The following is an 18,517-nucleotide window of genomic DNA, read 5'->3' as shown; positions in this document are numbered from 1 at the left end:
CAGTGTGTGTTTCACAAACCCCATTGGAGAATGTGTGTGTCACAAACCCAATTGGACAGTGTCTGTCTCACAAACGCCCCTGGACAGCGTGTGTGTCACTAACCCAATAGGACAGCACGTGTGTGTCACAAACCCAATAGGACAGCATGTGTGTGTCAAAAACCCCATTGGACAGTTTTGTGTGTCACAAACCCAATTGGACTTAGTGTGTGTTTCACAAACCGCATTAGACAGTGTTTGTGTCACAAACCCCATTGGACAGCGTGTGTGTCAAAAACCTCCATGGACAGTGCGTGTGTCACAAACCCCATTGGACAACGTGTGTGTCACAAACCCCATTGGACAGTGTATGTGTCACAACCCCCCCTTGACAGCGTGTGTGTCACAAAGCCCATTGGACAGTGTGTGTGTCACAAACCCCCTAGACACAGTGTGTGTCTCAAACCCCATTGGAGTGTGTGTGTCACATAACCCATTGGACAGTCTGTTTGTTCACAAACCCCCCTGGACAGTGTGTGTCATAAACCCAATTTGACAGTGTATGTGTCACAGACCCCATGGACAGTGTGTGTTTCTCAAACCACATTGGACATTGTGTGTGTCACAAACCTCATTGGACAGTGTGTCTGTAACAAACACCATTTGACAGTGTGTGTGTCACAAGCACCATTGGACTTTGTGCATTGCACAAACTACATTGGACACCGTGTGTGTAACAAACCCCATTAGACAGCGTGTGTAGTCACAAACCCCATTGAACAGCTTGTTTTTCACAAACCCGATTGGACAGTGTGTGTGTCGCAAACCCCTTTGGACATCGTGTGTGTCACAAACCCCACTGGAGAGTATGTGAGTAACAAACCCCATTGGACAGCATGTGTGTCACAAACCACGGTGGACAGTGAGTGTGTCACAAACACCATTGGACTCTGTGTGTCACAAACCCCATTGGACAGTGTGTGTGTCACAAACCCCCTAGGAAGTGTGTGTGTCTAAAACCCCACTGGAGTGTGTGTGTGTCACATACCACATTGGACAGTGCGTGTGTCATAAACCTTATTTGACAGTGTGTATGTCACAAACCCCCATGGACAGTGTGTGTGTCACAAACCCCTTTGGACTGCATGTGCGTCGCAAACCCAATTAGAGAATGTGTGTGTCACAAAGCCCATTGGACAGCGTGTGTGTCACAAACCCCCGTTGGACAGTGTGTGTATCTCAAACCCATTTGGACTGTGCGTGTTACACATACCCCATTGGACACTGTGTTTGTCACAACACCCCCTGGACAGTGTGAGTCTCAAAAGCGCATTGGACAGTGTGTGTGTCACAAAACCCTTTGGACAACATTTGTGTCACAAACCCTATTCCACAGCATGTGTATTACAAAACCCTTTGGCCAGCATGTGTGTCACATACCCCAAAAGCAGTGTGTGTATCTCAAACATATGAACCCCCATGCACAGTGTGTATTTCATAAACCCCCATGGACAGTTTTTGTGGGTAACAAGCCCCTTTGGATAGTGCGTGTGTCACAACCACCATTAAACAGTGTGTATGTCACAAAAACCATTGGACCTTGAGTCTGGAACAAGCCCCAATGAACAGCGTGTGTGTCACAAACCTGACTGGACACTGTGTGTGTGACAAACACCCCTGGACAGCGTGTGTGCCAGAAACGACCCTGGACAGGCTTTGTGTCACAAAACCTTTTAGACAGAGAGTGTGTCTCAAACCCTATTGGACATCGTGTGTGTCACAAACCCCCCTGTACACAGTGTGTGTCACAAACACCATTTGACAGCGTGTGTGTGACAAACCCCCTAGACAGTGTGTGTGTTTCAAACCCGTTTGGACTGTGTGTGTGTCACAAACCCCACTGTGTTTTTAAAAAACCCCCCGAACACTGTGTATGTCAACACCCCACTGACAGCATGTGTGTCACAAACCTTATTGGACAGTGTGTGTCACAAACCCCATTGGACAGCGTGTATGTCACAAACCCGATACGACAGCATGTGTGTCACAAACAGCATTGAACAGTTTGTGTGTCACAAACCCCATTGGAGAGTGTGCATGTCACAAACCTCATTGGACAGAGTGTGTGTCACAAACCCCCTATACAGTGTGTGTATCTGAAACCCATTTGGACCGTGTGTGTGTCTGAAACTCCATTGGACAGTGTGTGTGTCACAAACCACCTTGACATTGTGTGTGTCACCAAACTCATTTGACAACGTGTGTGTCACAAACCGCATTGGACTGTGTGTTTACCACAAACCCCCATTGGACAGCGTGTGTGTCACTAATTCCATTGGACAGTGTGTGTGTGTTACAAACCCCACTGGACAGTGTGTGTGTCACAAACCCAGTAGGACAGCATATGTGTGTCACAAACCCCATTGGGAAGTTTTGTGTTTCACACAACCAATTGGACTTCATGTGTTTCACAAACCCCATTCCACAGTGTTTGTGTCGCTGTCGAGGGTTAAGATTGCGAGGTGACAATAAAACCCTGGTAGATGTATTGTTAACCCCCTCTTCCCCCCCCACTCCCCCCTTTTGCCCTTCCCTCTCCCCCCTTCCACTCAGGACAGGTGATCGGGAGAGAAAAAGAATGACAGAGAGAAGAGAGTTAAAAAAATTAAAGATGTTTTACTAATGCTACTAATAAGAATAGAGAAAATAATACAAAATATACAAAACCAATCTTGAAAGTCTCAGCAACTGCAGAGCCAGCACCCAAAGTCCTGGATTAGACTCCACAGCCAACCAGAGCTGGATTCAGTCTGTCACTAGGCCTCAGTTCGCAGGGACGACTAGCAAGGTCCTCTCCTAATGTCGGCCATAGGGAAAAGGGAAAAGAAGGGCCGAGATCCTTGTGATCTCCCATTTTATATGAAGTATTCACGTGAATGGAATGTTATACACAGTTGGTCAGTTGTTCCTCGTCGCCCCTCTCGCGAGATGTCCATCCATGCTTATCAATAAGTTTGCATTCCATTGCTAGGTTTTACCAAAACATGTATCTGGTTCTCCAGGAAAATGCAGTTAATATGAAGGCTTTAGCTGACAGGCAAAATTCACTGAAAGAGAAACTTGTTTTTAACAAAACCAGGACATTCCACCCCTTATAATATGCCATTCACTGAATGCTTAGATCTTATCAATACAATCTATCAATACAATCTAATGAATCACTACTACTATATATATATATATACATATGTACATATATACCCAGGAGTAATTAATCTTAATCAGTGGACCATCCTTTAAAAAGTTCATTAAGTTCATTTTGTCACAACAGTCTCCCAGGGCAGGAAAAATGGTACAAGTGCATTTCATGACCACTGTTTGTGGGTTAAAGACATCAACTTCGAAGAAGTTGTCAGGCGCCACTCGAAGAAGCTAGCTCTAGTTTCATCATCTCTGTCTTGATCTGAAAGACACTTATTAAATACTGTTAGTACGACAATTCACATCATGCAGTTCAGTATTGAATATTTTCACCTAAGCTCAAATCCCCTTGAGGTACACACCGAACTTCTCCATCCTTAAGCATCACCCACCAGGTGCTGCCAGGTCCCTGGGCAAAAACAATCCCACGAATGGGCTTGCCTTTGCCTGAGGCAGGAGTAACCCAGACTGCCTTTCCTAACATATTTTTCATGTGTACTACAGAGACTTTATCTCCTTCTACAGTCCGTAGAATTTCTGATTGGGCAGGCCCGGCTCGATTGGTTGATCCCCTGGTGTTGACCAACCAAGTGGCTTTTGCTAAATGTGAATCCCAGTTTTTAAAGGTTCCACCACCAAGTGCCTTTAGTGTAGTTTTTAGCAAACCATTGTACCTTTCAATTTTCCCAGAGGCTGGTGCATGATATGGAATATGATATACCCACTCAATACCATGTTCTTTTGCCCAATTGTCTATAATACTGTTTTTGAAATGAGTACCATTGTCTGATTCAATTCTTTCTGGCGTACCATGTCGCCAAAGGACTTGCTTTTCAAGGCCCAAGATAGTATTTCGGGCTGTAGCATGAGGTACAGCATATGTTTCCAACCATCCAGTGGTTGCTTCCACCATTGTAAGTACATAACGCTTACCTTGACGTGTTTGTGGAAGTGTAATATAATCGATCTGCCAAGCTTCTCCATACTTATACTTTAACCATCACCCCCCATACCATACAGGCTTTAACCGTTTCGCTTGTTTGATTTCGGCACAAGTTTCACATTCATGAATAACCTGTGAAATAGTGTCCATAGTTAGATCCACCCCTCGATCGCGAGCCCATTTATATGTTGCATCTCTACCTTGATGCCCTGAAGCATCATGGGCCCACCGAGCTAGGAAAAGTTCACCTTTATGTTGCCAGTCCAAGTCCACCTCAGCTACTTTAATTTTAGCAGCTTGATCCGCTTGTTGGTTGTTTAGATGTTCCTCGGTGGCTCGACTTTTAGGCACATGAGCATCTACATGACGAACTTTCACAGGCAGGCTCTCTAGCCGAGCAGCAATGTCTTGCCACAGTGTGGCAGCCCAAATGGGTTTACCTCTGCGCTGCCAGTTGCTTTTCTTCCATTGCTGTAGCCACCACCACAAGGCATTTGCTACCATCCATGAGTCAGTATAGAGATAAAGTATTGGCCACTTTTCTCGTTCAGCAATGTCCAAAGCCAGCTGGATGGCTTTCACTTCTGCAAACTGACTAGATTCACCTTGTCCTTCAGTGGCTTCTGTAACTTGTCGTGTGGGACTCCACACAGCAGCTTTCCACCTTCGATGTTTTCCTACAAGACGACAGGATCCATCTGTGAACAGTGCATACTGCTTATCAGTCTCTGAAAGAGTATTATACGGTGGTGCTTCTTCAGCACGTTTTACTTCCTCCTCATCTGGAGACATCCCAAAGTCTTTGCTTTCTGGCCAATCTGTAATCACTTCTAAGATCCCTGGGCGATTGGGACTTCCAATTCGAGCTCGTTGTGTGATCAATGCAATCCATTTACTCCACGTAACTTCGGTCGCATGATGTGGAGAGGGAACCGTCCCTTTGAACATCCAGCTCAGCACCGGCAGTCGAGGTGCTAGGAGGAGCTGTGCTTCAGTACCGATCACTTCTGAAGCAGCTCGAACTCCTTCGTATGCTGCTAGTATCTCTTTTTCAGTTGGAGTATAGTTGGCCTCAGATCCTTTGTATCCTCGACTCCAAAAACCTAAGGGTCGACCTCGGGTTTCTCCTGGTGCTTTCTGCCAAAGGCTCCAGGTAAGTCCATTATCTCCGGCTGCAGTGTAGAGCACGTTTTTAACATCTAGTCCAGTCCGAACTGGTCCAAGGGCCACCACATGAGTTATCTCACGCTTAATTTGTTCAAAGGCTTGTCGTTGTTCAGGGCCCCACTCAAATTGGTTCTTTTTACGAGTCACTCGATAGAGAGGGCTCACAATCTGGCTGTAGTCAGGAATATGCATTCTCCAAAAACCTACAATGCCCAAGAAAGTCTGTGTCTCCTTTTTATTAGTAGGTGGAGACATTGCAGCAATTTTGTTGATCACATCCATTGGGATCTGGCGACGGCCATCTTGCCATTTTATTCCTAAAAACTGGATCTCTCGTGCAGGTCCCTTGACCTTGCTTCGTTTTATGGCAAAACCAGCATCCAAAAGAATCTGAATTATTCTCTCACCTTTCTTGAAGACTTCTTTTGCTGTGTCGCCCCATACGATGATGTCATCAATATACTGCAAGTGTTCTGGAGCTTTACCTTGCTCCAGCGTGGTCTGGATCAGTCCATGGCAGATGGTAGGACTGTGTTTCCACCCCTGGGGCAAGCGATTCCACGTGTACTGGATGCCTCTCCAGGTGAAAGCAAACAGCGGCCTGCACTCTGCTGCTACAGGAATAGAGAAAAATGCATTAGCAATGTCAATTGTAGCATACCACTTAGCTGCCTTTGACTCCAGTTCAAATTGCAGTTCTAGCATGTCAGGCACAGCAGCACTCAGTGGTGGCGTAACTTCATTCAGGCCACGATAGTCCACAGTTAGTCTCTACTCATCACTAGACTTACGCACTGGCCAGATTGGGCCGTTAAAAGGTGAGCGAGTCTTACTGATCACACCCTGGCTTTCCAATTGACTGATCAACTTCTGGATAGGAATCAAAGAGTCTCGATTGGTGCGATATTGCCGGCGATGCACTGTCGTGCTAGCAGTTGGCACCTGCTGATCGTCAACCATCAGCAGTCCTACAACAGAAGGATCATCTGAAAGACCAGGCAAATCAGACAGCTGTTCAATTTTCTCAGTGTCCACAGCTGCTATACCAAATGCCCACCTATACCCTTTTGGGTCCTTAAAATACCCTCTCTTGAGGTAGTCTATGCCAAGGATGCATGGAGCATCTGGACCAGTCACAATGGGATGCTTTTCCCAGTTTTTTCCAGTTAGGCTCATTTCAGCCTCTACAACAGTCAGTTCCTGGGATCCCCCAGTCACTCCAACAATATTGATGGATTGCGTTCCTTTATAATTAGAAGGAATTATTGTGCACTGTGCACCAGTGTCCACTAAAGCTTTGTACTCCTGGGGGTGTGTTGTACCAGGCCATCGTATTTGTACAGTCCAATAAACTCTGTTATCCCTTTCCTCCACCTGGTTGGAGGCAGGGCACCTCTAATTTCTGTTTTGCACAGTCTCTGGGTGTGAATTAGAGGTTCCTTCAAGAGCATCAGAATCTCTTCTGCTCCTTTTGTAAACTGGAGCAGCCACCTTCCTAGGAGTTTTTCCTTTGATCTCACGTACTCGTTCTTGAAGTTCTGAGGTAGGCCTCCCATGCCACTTATTCATGTTTTCTCCCTGCTCATGTAGGAAGAACCACAGTGAACCTCTTTTTGTGGGCTGCCTCTGTCCTCTCTCTCGAGATTGGAAACGCCTTTTCCTAACAGCTGAAACATAGGTTTGTGCAGGTCGTGAATGGTATGTGTCCTCTCTGAGTTCTTTGATTTCTTGCAATAGCTTTTCAAACCGGTCATCAGATTTTTCACACAGTTTCTCCACAGCAGAGACACAAGCCCGTAGAGAACCAGCAAGGCTGTCCTCAAATTCACGGAGCTGCTCAATCACTTCAGTAATATCTTGTCCGCCTCTAGATGACCAGAGCATTCCTGCCAATGACTTAGCATATGCAGGTGATGCACTTTGTACAAATCTGCGCCACAGAGGTCGTGAACAATTGATTCTATCTGGGTCTGTTCCCTCTTGGCTGTTTGGTCCAAAATAGATGATCTCTCGCACAGCTAATTCTCTCAGGAACTGAATACCTTTCTCCATAGTATTCCATTTCCCTAACCTGGATATACAGTCTTCCTTGTAGGGAAATCTTACTTTCATAGCTGCCAGGAGTCGGGTCCAGAGAGTAGTGGCATTAGACTCTCTTGAAATTGCCCTATCAATGGTGGAATCTCTTGACAGAGATCCCAGCTGCCTGGCTTCACCACCTTCCAGTTCAATTGTATCTGCCCCATTGTCCCAGCATCGGAGCAGCCAGGTTAAAATATTCTCGCCTTCACGACGACTAAAGTCTTTTCGCAGATCTCTCAGCTCACCTGGAGAAAAGGACCGAATGGTGGTCACTTCATCTCCTCCCTGTCCTGATGGTGCCCCTTGAGTTGATGTTGGCCCTGTGCCATCATCTGCTGCACGGGTGGTCTTTCTAGTGACTTTCTTACAACCAGCAACTGATGCTGATATGGGTTTACCATCATTTGATTCATTTCCAGAGTCTGAATGACTGTCACAGTGATCGCTATGGTTACAGCAGCAACAGTGCCCAGTGTGTGAAGAAGGGGGGGCTGCCTTTAAGGCTGCAGACTTAGTGTTATCAGAAGTGACCTTGGCAGAAGAACTCTGTGTAGGAGCTGTACCTTCAGCCTGCGAAGGCGCCGTGGCGGGGGCAGCAGCTGCAACGGCAGCTTTCACTGTTTTGCTCTTTCTCGAGCGGCTCGGAGTGCTTTTTGCCGAAGCTTCCGAAGACGCACCGCAAATCTCAGGACAACAAAGAGACGCAAACCTCCTGTTGAACGCCATTTCTCTTAACAGAAGCACAAACTGACACACATTCAGCAAACCAGATAACACCATCACAGTTCTATCAAAACTCCAAGGGTATTCGAAATTCTCTAAAACATTTGCGAACTGTCCTAGCGAAAAAACGAAAGTATTGTTAGTCAGCCTTTCTAAAGGTTCGCTTGACCAATTAGCAAACACAGACCCGTACGGCTCTTTAATCTCTCCTGGAGGCTTTTCAAGGTAAAGCAGAAGCGAGTAGAAATTCATTAGCGGCTGCAGTATAATGAAATAAACCAGTGACAAACCACACAGTATCATCATGAGCATTGTCCAGTTCCTTGTTGTTATATAATGAATACTTCGATTTAAAAAGAAAGCCCAACACAGATATGGAATCAGTGAGCACAATGCAGAAAATAATTGATACAACTTGAGCCATAACATCTTTAAATCAGTGGAATTCACTTTGCCTTAATAGCACTAAATAATATCCGAAGCAAACAGGCGCGCGAGTATCACAACTCTATGAGTTGGCACCGTGCCAAGAAAATTGAAAGGTACGTCAGAGCCGTAGAAAAGCCAAAAAATCTCCAAATTTACCCCTTTCTCTTGCCCCACGCTGGGCGCCAATTATCTGTCGAGGGTTAAGATTGCGGGGTGACAATAAAACCCTGGCAGATGTATTGTTAACCCCCTCTTCCCCCCCCACTCCCCCCTTTTGCCCCTCCCTCTCCCCCCTTCCACTCAGGACAGGTGATCAGGAGAGAAAAAGAAGGACAGAGAGAAGAGAGTTAAAAAAATTAAAGATGTTTTACTAATGCTACTAATAAGAATAGAGAAAATAATACAAAATATACAAAACCAATCTTGAAAGTCTCAGCAACTGCAGAGCCAGCACCCAAAGTCCTGGATTAGACTCCACAGCCAACCAGAGCTGGATTCAGTCTGTCACTAGGCCTCAGTTCGCAGGGACGACTAGCAAGGTCCTCTCCTAATGTCGGCCATAGGGAAAAGGGAAAAGAAGGGCCGAGATCCTTGTGATCTCCCATTTTATATGAAGTATTCACGTGAATGGAATGTTATACACAGTTGGTCAGTTGTTCCTCGTCGCCCCTCTCGTGAGATGTCCATCCATGCTTATCAATAAGTTTGCATTCCATTGCTAGGTTTTACCAAAACATGTATCTGGTTCTCCAGGAAAATGCAGTTAATATGAAGGCTTTAGCTGACAGGCAAAATTCACTGAAAGAGAAACTTGTTTTTAACAAAACCAGGACAGTCGCAAACCCCATTGAACAGCGTGTGTGTCAAAAATCCCATAGACAGCCTTTGTGTCTCAAACCCCAGTGGACTGTGTGTCACAAACCCCATTGGAGAGTGTATGTGTCACAAACCCAGTAGGACAGCATATGTGTGTCACAAACCCCATTGGGAAGTATTGTGTCACAACCCCCCCCTGGACAGTGTGTATGTCACAAAAGCCGTTAGGCAGTGTGTGTGTCACAAACCCCATTGGAATGTGTATGTGTCACAAACCCCATTGGACACTGTGTTTGTTACACCCCCCCTGGACAGTGTGTGTGTCAAAAGCGCATTGGACAGTATGTGTGTCACAAACCCCTTTGGAAAACGTATGTTTCACAGATCCCATTGGACAGTGTGTGTGTCACAAACACCACTGGATAGTGTGTGTGTCACAAACCCTTCTGGACAGTGTGCTTGTTATAAACCCCATTGGACAGCGCCTGTGTCACAAACTCCTTTGGACAGTGTGTGTGTGTCACAACCCCATTTGACAATGTGTGTTTCACAAACCCCTTTGGACAGTGTGTGTGTCACTAATTCCATTGGACAGTGTGTGTGTTACAAACCCTATTGGACAGTGTATTTGTGTCACAAACCCAATAGGACAGCATGTGCGTGTCACAAACCCATTGGACAGTGTGTTTGTCACAAACCTCATTGGACAGAGTGTGTGTCATAAATCCCATTGGAAATCGTGTGTATTACAAAACCCACTGGAGAGTTTGTGTGTTACAAAGCCCATTTGACAACTTTTGTGTCACAAAACCCTTTGGACAGAGTGTGTGTCACAAACACCATTGGACAGTGTGTGTGTCACAAACCCAATAGGACAGCATGTGTGTGTCACAAACCCATTGGACAGTGTGTTTGTCACAAACCTCATTGGACAGAGTGTGTGTCATAAATCCCATTGGAAATCGTGTGTATTACAAAACCCACTGGAGACATTGTGTGTTACAAAGCCCATTTGACAACTTTTGTGTCACAAAACCCTTTGGACAGAGTGTGTGTCACAAACACCATTGGACAGTGTGTGTGTCACAAACCCAATAGGACAGCATGTGTGTGTCACAAATCCCATTGGACAGTTTCGTGTGTCACAAACCCAATTAGACTTCATGTGTGTTTCACAAACCCCATTCCACAGTGTTTGTGTCACAAACCCCATTAAACAGCGTCTGTGTCAAAAACCCCATAGACATCGTGTGTCTGTCGCAAACCCCATTGGACTCCGTGTGTGTCACAAAACCCTTTGGACAGTGTGTGTGTCACAAACTCCATTGGAAATCGTGTGTGTCACAAACCAGCCCGGAGAGTGTGTGTCTCACAAAACATATTTGACAACATGTGTGTCACAATCCCCTTTGGACAGTGTGTGTGTGTCACGCACACCATTGGAAAGTGTGTGTGTCACAAACACCATTAGACTGTGTGTGCGTCACAAACCCGATTGCACAGAGTGTGAGTCACAAACCTCCACGGACATTGTGTGTGTCACAAAACCTATTGGACAGTGTGTGTGTCATAAACACAATAGGACAGCATGTGTGTGTCACAAACCCAATTGGATAGCATGTTTGTCTCACAAACCCCATTCGACAGTGTGTGTGTCACAGACCCCATTGGACAGCATGTGTGTCACAAATCCCATTGGACATTGTGTCTGTCGAAAACCCCATTGGACTGTGTGTGTGTCACAAACCCTTTTAGACAGCATGAGGGTCTCTAATCCCATTGGACAGCATATGTGTCACAACCCCCCCTGGACAGTTTGTGTGTACAAAAACCCATTGGACAGTGTGTGTGTCACAAACCCCATAGGAGAGCGTGTGTGTCACAAACCCGAATGGACAGCGTCTGTGTCACAAACCCCACTGGACAGTGTGTGTGTCTCAAACCCCACTGGAGTGTGTGTGAGTCACATACCCCATTGGACAGTGTGTGTGTTACGAACCCCCATGGATGGCCTATGTCTCACAAACCCCTTTCGATTATGTGTGTGTAACAAACCCCATTGGACAGTTTGTGTGTCACAAACTCCTTTGGACAGTGTGTGTGTTTCAGAAACCTCATTGGACAGTGTGCTTGTCACAAACCTCCTTGCACAGTGTGTGTGTCATAAACCCCATTGGAAATCGTGTGTGGCACAAACACCCCTGGAGAATGTGTGTGTCAGAAAACCCTTTTGACAATGTGTGTCACAAACCCCATTGGACAGTGTGTGTGTGTGTCACAATCCCATTGGGCAGTTTGTGTGTCACAAAACCCCATGGATAGTGTGGGTGTCACAAACATCCTAGACACTTGTGTGCTTGTCGGAGAGAATGTGTCTTGTCTGTAAGTGTCTGGGAGTTTTGCGCAGGTCAGTGTGGCTGGTTTGATAATCAACGTCTAGGATACCTGCAGAGCGGTCCCTGTTGGTGTGCGGCCAGTGTGCCTGTAAGTCAGTCTGTGTTCCTAGCGCCTGCTGGATCTATCCATCACTCCACACGCGTGTGAGTCCATGTCTTTCTCTCCACAAGCACGTGTGTTGATTTCGTCGCACATGTGCATCTGTGCTAGTGTTGAGCTCAGCAGAGTGTGTCTCTTGACACTTGGTGTGCGTTGGCTGTGCCTGTGTGTAACACAGCGCAGCCATGACTGCTCCAGTGAAGTGGGAGTCCAGTGAACAAGGAAAATCATCTAGGCAGACTCAAGAGAGGAAAACCAAAGAGGGATTGACGTGTGCTCGACAGAGACGGATTCCCTGTGCTGACAGTTCTCAGTAACATGACAGGAAAGCAAAACTGTAGATCGATCGGAGAAATGCTTCCCTAGACGACATTTTGCAAGTGAACTGTGCGCGGCTTTAGGGAGTGTGCCTGGAGAGTGCCAAAACCAGCAGAGCCTGCATTCAAAAGCGGGTGGCTATGTGACAATTTCACCGGTGCGTGCAATCACATATTCTGACTGGCGTCTTTTATACCACAGCAGCAAAAACGTATTTGTGTTCAAGCATGTATCAGAAACAATGTGTGAACTGAGGATCTTTTGGTATTTTCTCCGTACGGCATGCTTCGTGGTATCTTACTGCGGATCGCAGGTTTAGCGGTTTCTATACACGACTCGGTATAGGGAAAGAGAGAGCATGCGTGTGCCTTGATGCTCCATTCGAGCTTAAGGTGGAGTTTGTGTGTCACAAATCCCAATGGACAGTGTGTCACAACCCCCCCTCGACAGTGTGTGTATCACAAACCCCATTGGACGACGTGTGTCTCACAAAGTCTCCTGGACAGTGCTTTTTCAAAAACCCATTGAACAGTGTGTGTATCACAAACCCCCATGGACAGTGTGTGTGTCACAAACGCACGTGGACAGTGCATGTGTCCCAAATCCCATTAGAAAGAGTGTGTGTCAAAACCCCATTGGACAGTGTGTGTGTCATAAACGCTATTGGATAGTGTGTGTGTGTCACAAACCCCCATGGACTGTGTGTGTGTCACAAACCGCATTGGAGAGTGTGTGTATCACAAACCCCATTGGACAGCGAGTGTATCACAAACCTCATTGGAATGTCTGTGTGTCACAAACACCATTGTACTGTCTGTGTGTCAAAAACCTCATTAGACAGTGTGTGTCACAAACTCCCATGGACAGTGTGTGTGTCACAAACCACATTGGAGAGTGTGTGCGTCACAAACTCCTTTGTACAGTGTGTGTGTCACAAACCCGCTTGGACAGAGTGTGTGTCACAAACACCCCCTGGACTGTGTATGTGTTAAAAACGCCCCTGGACAGGGTGTGTGTCAAAAACCCCATCGGACAGTGTGTGTCACAAACCCGATTGGACAGTGTATGTGTCACAAACTCCCATGGACAGTGTGTGTGTCACAAACCACATTGGACAGTGTGTGTGTCGCAAACACCCTTGGATAGTGTGTGTGTCACAAGCATCATTGCACAGTTTGTGTGTCACAAACCCCATTGGATTGTGTGCATGTCACAAAGCCCCGCTGGACAGTGTGTGTGTCACAAATCGCCATGGACCGTGTGTGTCTCACAAACCTCATTGTACGGCGTTTGTGTCATAAACCGCCATGGACCGTGTGTGTCTCACAAACTCCACTGGACAGCTTGTGTCTCACAAAACCGATATGACATCATTTGTGTCACAAACACCCCTGGACAGCTTGTGTGTCACAAGCATCATTAAAGTGTTTGTGTGTTCCAAACTCCATTAGACAGCATGAATGTGACAATCCCCTTTGGACAGGGTATGTATCACAACCCCCCCGGGCAGTGTGTGTGTCACAAAACCCACAGCATACTGTGTGTGTCTCAGACCCTTCTAAACAGTGTATGTGTCAGAAACCCCATTGGACAGCGTCTGTGTCACAAACTCTCCTGGACAGTGCATGTGTCAAAAAACCATTGGACAGCGTGTGTGTCTCAAACACCCGTGGATATCGTGTGTGTCACAATCCCCTTTGGAATGCGTGTTTGTCACAAACCCCATTGGACAGTGTTCATATCACAAACTCCCATGGACAGTGTGTATTTCACAAACCCCCTTGGACAGTGCGTGTGTCATAAACCCCATTAGACAGTGTGTGTGTCACAAACCGCCATGGACAATGTGTGTGACACAAACCCCATAGGAGAGCACGTGTGTCACAAACCCGAGCAGCAGGCGCATTTCTGCAGATATCCTTAAAAGGTGTATTCTCGTGCACGCACGTATGCTTTTTTGCAGTACGCTACACATCAACAAACTTGTATACCCTCGAGCATGTCACTACATTTCACGTACGTCTTTCTGTCAAGAGACGGGAGTGGGTGCGCTTGTGGAAGTGTGCATGTGTGTGGCCAGGCGTTTGCTTTACTCATCGGTGCGTGAAAAGGTAGGTGCTTTTCTCTAGCTGCGTGTGCGTGCACGTGGCGATGTGTGCACACAGCTGGGTGATTGTGGAAAGGTTTCTGCGTGGTTCTCGGTGAGGAATCGTGTGTGTGCACGTGGAAAAAAGGGAAGGCGTAGCAACTAGTTTCCAGCGCTGAAGTAGGCAAAAGGCAAGCTTTCTCAAGCTATCCCTTTACACAGTCGTATAAAGCAAGCCGATAAGCCTGCGGCCGTCAAGAGAGCTACAACGAAGCATGCAGAACAGAGCAAATACCGGCAGCTCATCTGATCACACATCGTTTCGGATACATGCTTGAATGCAAATACAGTAGTGTTTCTGTGAGATTAAAGACGTCCGTCTTGAATATGTGATTGCGCACACCGATGCAATTGGTTGTTTCTACGTTCAGTCCAAGGGTGCGGGGCTTTCAGAACTGGGTCTGTGGAGACGTCTGCGGAGATGCCGCTGTCTGAACACGTACACTCCATTGTTTACCAAAACACAGGCAGATGCGTTTGACCACGTCGTTCTGCACGCACAGAGGTACCGGTGTTCGGAAGAGACAATGGAAACGCGTGTGCACACACAGAAGAAAAAGCGGACCGTGAGCCTTTGTGTTAACATGAAACAGCACTCTATACAGTCGCAGACACGGGAACGTGCCTCAGTGTAGTCACATCGCCACCAGCTTTTGAACGCAGGCTCTGCGGGTTTTGGCGCTTTTCAGGCACAGTCCTGACTGCCGCGCACACTGCTGTTCTTTCACTACATCACCTCTGCGGAAACATTTCTCCGGTCGATGTACCGCTCAGCTTTCTTCTCGTGTAACTGTGAAATGTTAGCGCGGGGAATCTGTCTCTGTCGAGCAAACGTCAATCCTGAATCGGTTTTGCTTCGTTGCTTCTACCTATGCGATTTTCCTTTTCTCTGTTCACTTGCGCACTCCTGACTGTGCTGTGTTACACACGGGCACAGCCAACGCACACCAAGCGTCAAGACACACACTCAGCTGAGCTCAACACTAGCGCAAGATGCACATGTGCGACGAAATTCACCCCCATGATTTTGGAGGGAAAGACTCAGACGAGTATGGAGCGACGGTTAGATACAGCAGGCGCTAACGAACACAGACTTTCAGGCACACTGTCTCTACACAAGCAGGGACCGGTCTGCAGATATCCTAGACCTTGATTATCGAGCTTGAGCACATTAGACCTGAGCGAAACACTCCAACACTTACAGGAAAGACGGATGATCTCCAACAAGCACACAAGTGTTTACCCTCAGCTATAGATCAGAGACAAGCCTATGTGCTCTTGGAAGGTCTGTGAGACCTTGGGATTTTGTGGCTCTGTATAGGTGTATAGGAAATGGTATGTGTAGAATGGTGTGAGATCACAACCGTGCATGTGTGTTCAGCTCGATTTATGATTGCAAGGATGGAATGAGCGTGTGTGAAACTTCTTTCTACAAGAGCTGCAGCAGGTGCACAAGTGTGAGTATCCCAGAAGGGCTGATGAGCCGGGTTGGAATGGAGGGGAGCACGTCCTAGGCAATTGTAAAGGAAAGAAGGAACATAGTCTGAAAGAGAAATAGAGAGGAAGAAGAGGTGCTGAAGTTAGAAGCCTTTCCTTGCTAGCAGGAATTAGCGCAAGGTCCTTCAGATATGATTTTTCCCTGATACCACGCTCCGCTCTTCTTTGGCTAAATGACCTATTTGGAAACATTCTATATCACTGTGGGAACAGGTAGGTGCTTTTCCGTAGCTGCGTGAGCACGCAGGCGGTAGCTTTTGCACACATCTGTGTGTTTGTGGAAAGGCTTCTTTCTGCCTGCGTTTCGGTGAGGGAGCCTATGTGTGCATGCGGAAAAGAAAAGGGAAAGCAGTAGGCTCCAATTCTTGCATATTCATAACAATTTGGGGCAATTTTTCACATACCAAGCGTCTACAGGAGAAAGAATGGCCTAAAAGCAGGCTACTGATGTTATCTAGCGTCAATTGCAGGACATGCAGTCTGTTTCGGCGGAGATTCTGAGGGTCTTTTTATCTGTCTGACGATCTACCTCTCCACGCTGGCAGTTCTCCTCTGAAGCGCAACTGGTACACACTTACACGAAGAAAATTATTAGTTCCTTACATCCAGTAGATCTATTAATTTCTAGTCAAATATAAGCTAAGAACCCTGCTTCTATACAACTTAATCTTCTGTCCGCACGTCCTCGTGCTGGAGGATCTAAAATTTGAAAAATATCCCTTCGTTCTGCAGGTGGTTAGAGAGCAGGTATCATGGCATTGCTTGAGGATGGGTAAGTCCTTTGTACCTTGTCCACAGTCTATATTGCTTCAGCAGCTTCCATTCCTATCGCATCTGTGTCCACACGCAAGCAGGGGAGAGGTCAGCTCCATATATGCAGAAACTCTTCCCCAAACACTCACACTTGTGCACATGCTTCAGCTCTTGTATAAATAAGACTCCAAATAAACGCACGAGCCTGTACACCCCATCGGACCGTCTCACAAGCGTGTACAAACACGGGACTCCGTTCAAAATTATGCACCACTACCGTCGTGTATAAAAGTACAAGCACGTCTATGTCTGTGCAGACTGACAAATTTCTATGCAGACGTTTGATACACGAATGGCTACACGTGCAGTCATATCACACAGGCTCTGCTGTTCTTTCGCTAAATGACCTCTTTGGAAGCGTTTCTCGGGTAGGGCTACCTCTCGGATTTTTTTCTGGTATAACTGTGAAAAGTCAGCACAGGGAAAGCGTCTACATAAACACATTTCAATCCTGCCTTGTTCTGCCTTTGTCTCCTCTACCTAGATGATTCCCGTTTTCTCTGTTCACTTGAGGTGTCATGATTGTTCTGTTGCACACAGGCACAACCAACACACACAAAGTGTCAGCAGACACATTCACTGGAGCACAACACCAGTGCAGATGCACACAGGAGACGAAATAAACACCCATGTGTGTGGAGAGAAAGAGGGACTCACATGCGGGTTGAGAAATGGCTGGATTCAGCAGGCGCTAAGGCACACAGAGACTTTCAGGGACACTGTCTCCACAAGCACTGAGTCAAGTCTGCAGGTATCCTAGACGTTGACAGTCGTGCCAGCACCTGTGACTGTGCAAAACTACCAGACGGTGACAGGAAAGACACTGCCTCTCACACAAGCACACAAGTGTTTGCCTTCAGCTATAGATCAGGGACAAGCTTGTGAAGAGATGCTCTGTTGCACTTTCTTGTTATGACATGTTCTGTTCCGTTTCTCCTGTAGGTTGATTGCTAAGTGTCTTTCCTCAGGTGACTGTGAAGCATTTGCCATGGATGAGAAGTACCATGGCTCAGCGTTCAGTTCTGCCTATGTCTGTCGCTGATTCTTTCCTAGCAGAGCTCCCTTGCGTCTGTCCACATGAGAAATGCAGGACTGTACAACTGGAGAGATGCAGAAGCGTTCCAACAAACACCACAGCTGTACACTCATTTAAGCTTAAACATGAATGGAACCCACAACCAGGCACACGCACGTGGACAGACGAGTATTTATAAGCACAACTTCATTCACACACAGTTTGATCCCAAAACAGGAGCATATCTGGGGGTACTCTCCAAATGTGAAGCCATGTGTACGTGTGTGCAGTGTCTCCATCTTAAACAGACGTGTTTACCCTCCAGTATGAAAGTGCGTTTCTCGTACGTCCTCCTGTAAGTAGAAGTGAGAGGGCGTGCTTGCAGAAGTGTGCATGAAAAGGTAGGTGCTTTTCTCTAGCTGCGTATGCGTGCACGTATGGGCGCATATACCTAGATGCTTGTGGAAAGGCTTCTGCGTGTTTTTCGGTGAGGAATCCTATGTGTGTGTTAGTAACAGAACCAGTTTTACAAAACGTTCCTGAAATGATGAATCAGTTTTGTAAACTGTCCCTGAAAGGATGTTCAAGCATATCGTGTTCGAGTATACTCTTATCTTAACAACCTAGCTTTATCTTAGCCTAAATACGCATAGAGTGAGGAGAAGTACATGCAGTATCTCCGGAGGTTGAGCAAGTCAGCAGTTATCTAGCTATAGAAGTAGCTCGCCTGTGCAGTACCCAAAGGTGAAAGGGACAGAAGTGATGAAGACTACTTACTTCATCCTGAAGACCCCCTGAAAGACCACCAGAGGACATTGTACATGATCAAAATAGTTCCAAGATGTTGCAATCGATGTTGCAATCAATGTTGAGTAACCGTTACGTATCTTAA

Source organism: Nesoenas mayeri, assembly GCF_963082525.1.
Source record: "Nesoenas mayeri genome assembly, chromosome: 1".
Taxonomy (NCBI): Eukaryota; Metazoa; Chordata; class Aves; order Columbiformes; family Columbidae; genus Nesoenas; species Nesoenas mayeri.
The sequence above is the reverse complement of the archived record's forward strand: the minus strand, read 5'-3'. Positions refer to the sequence as shown.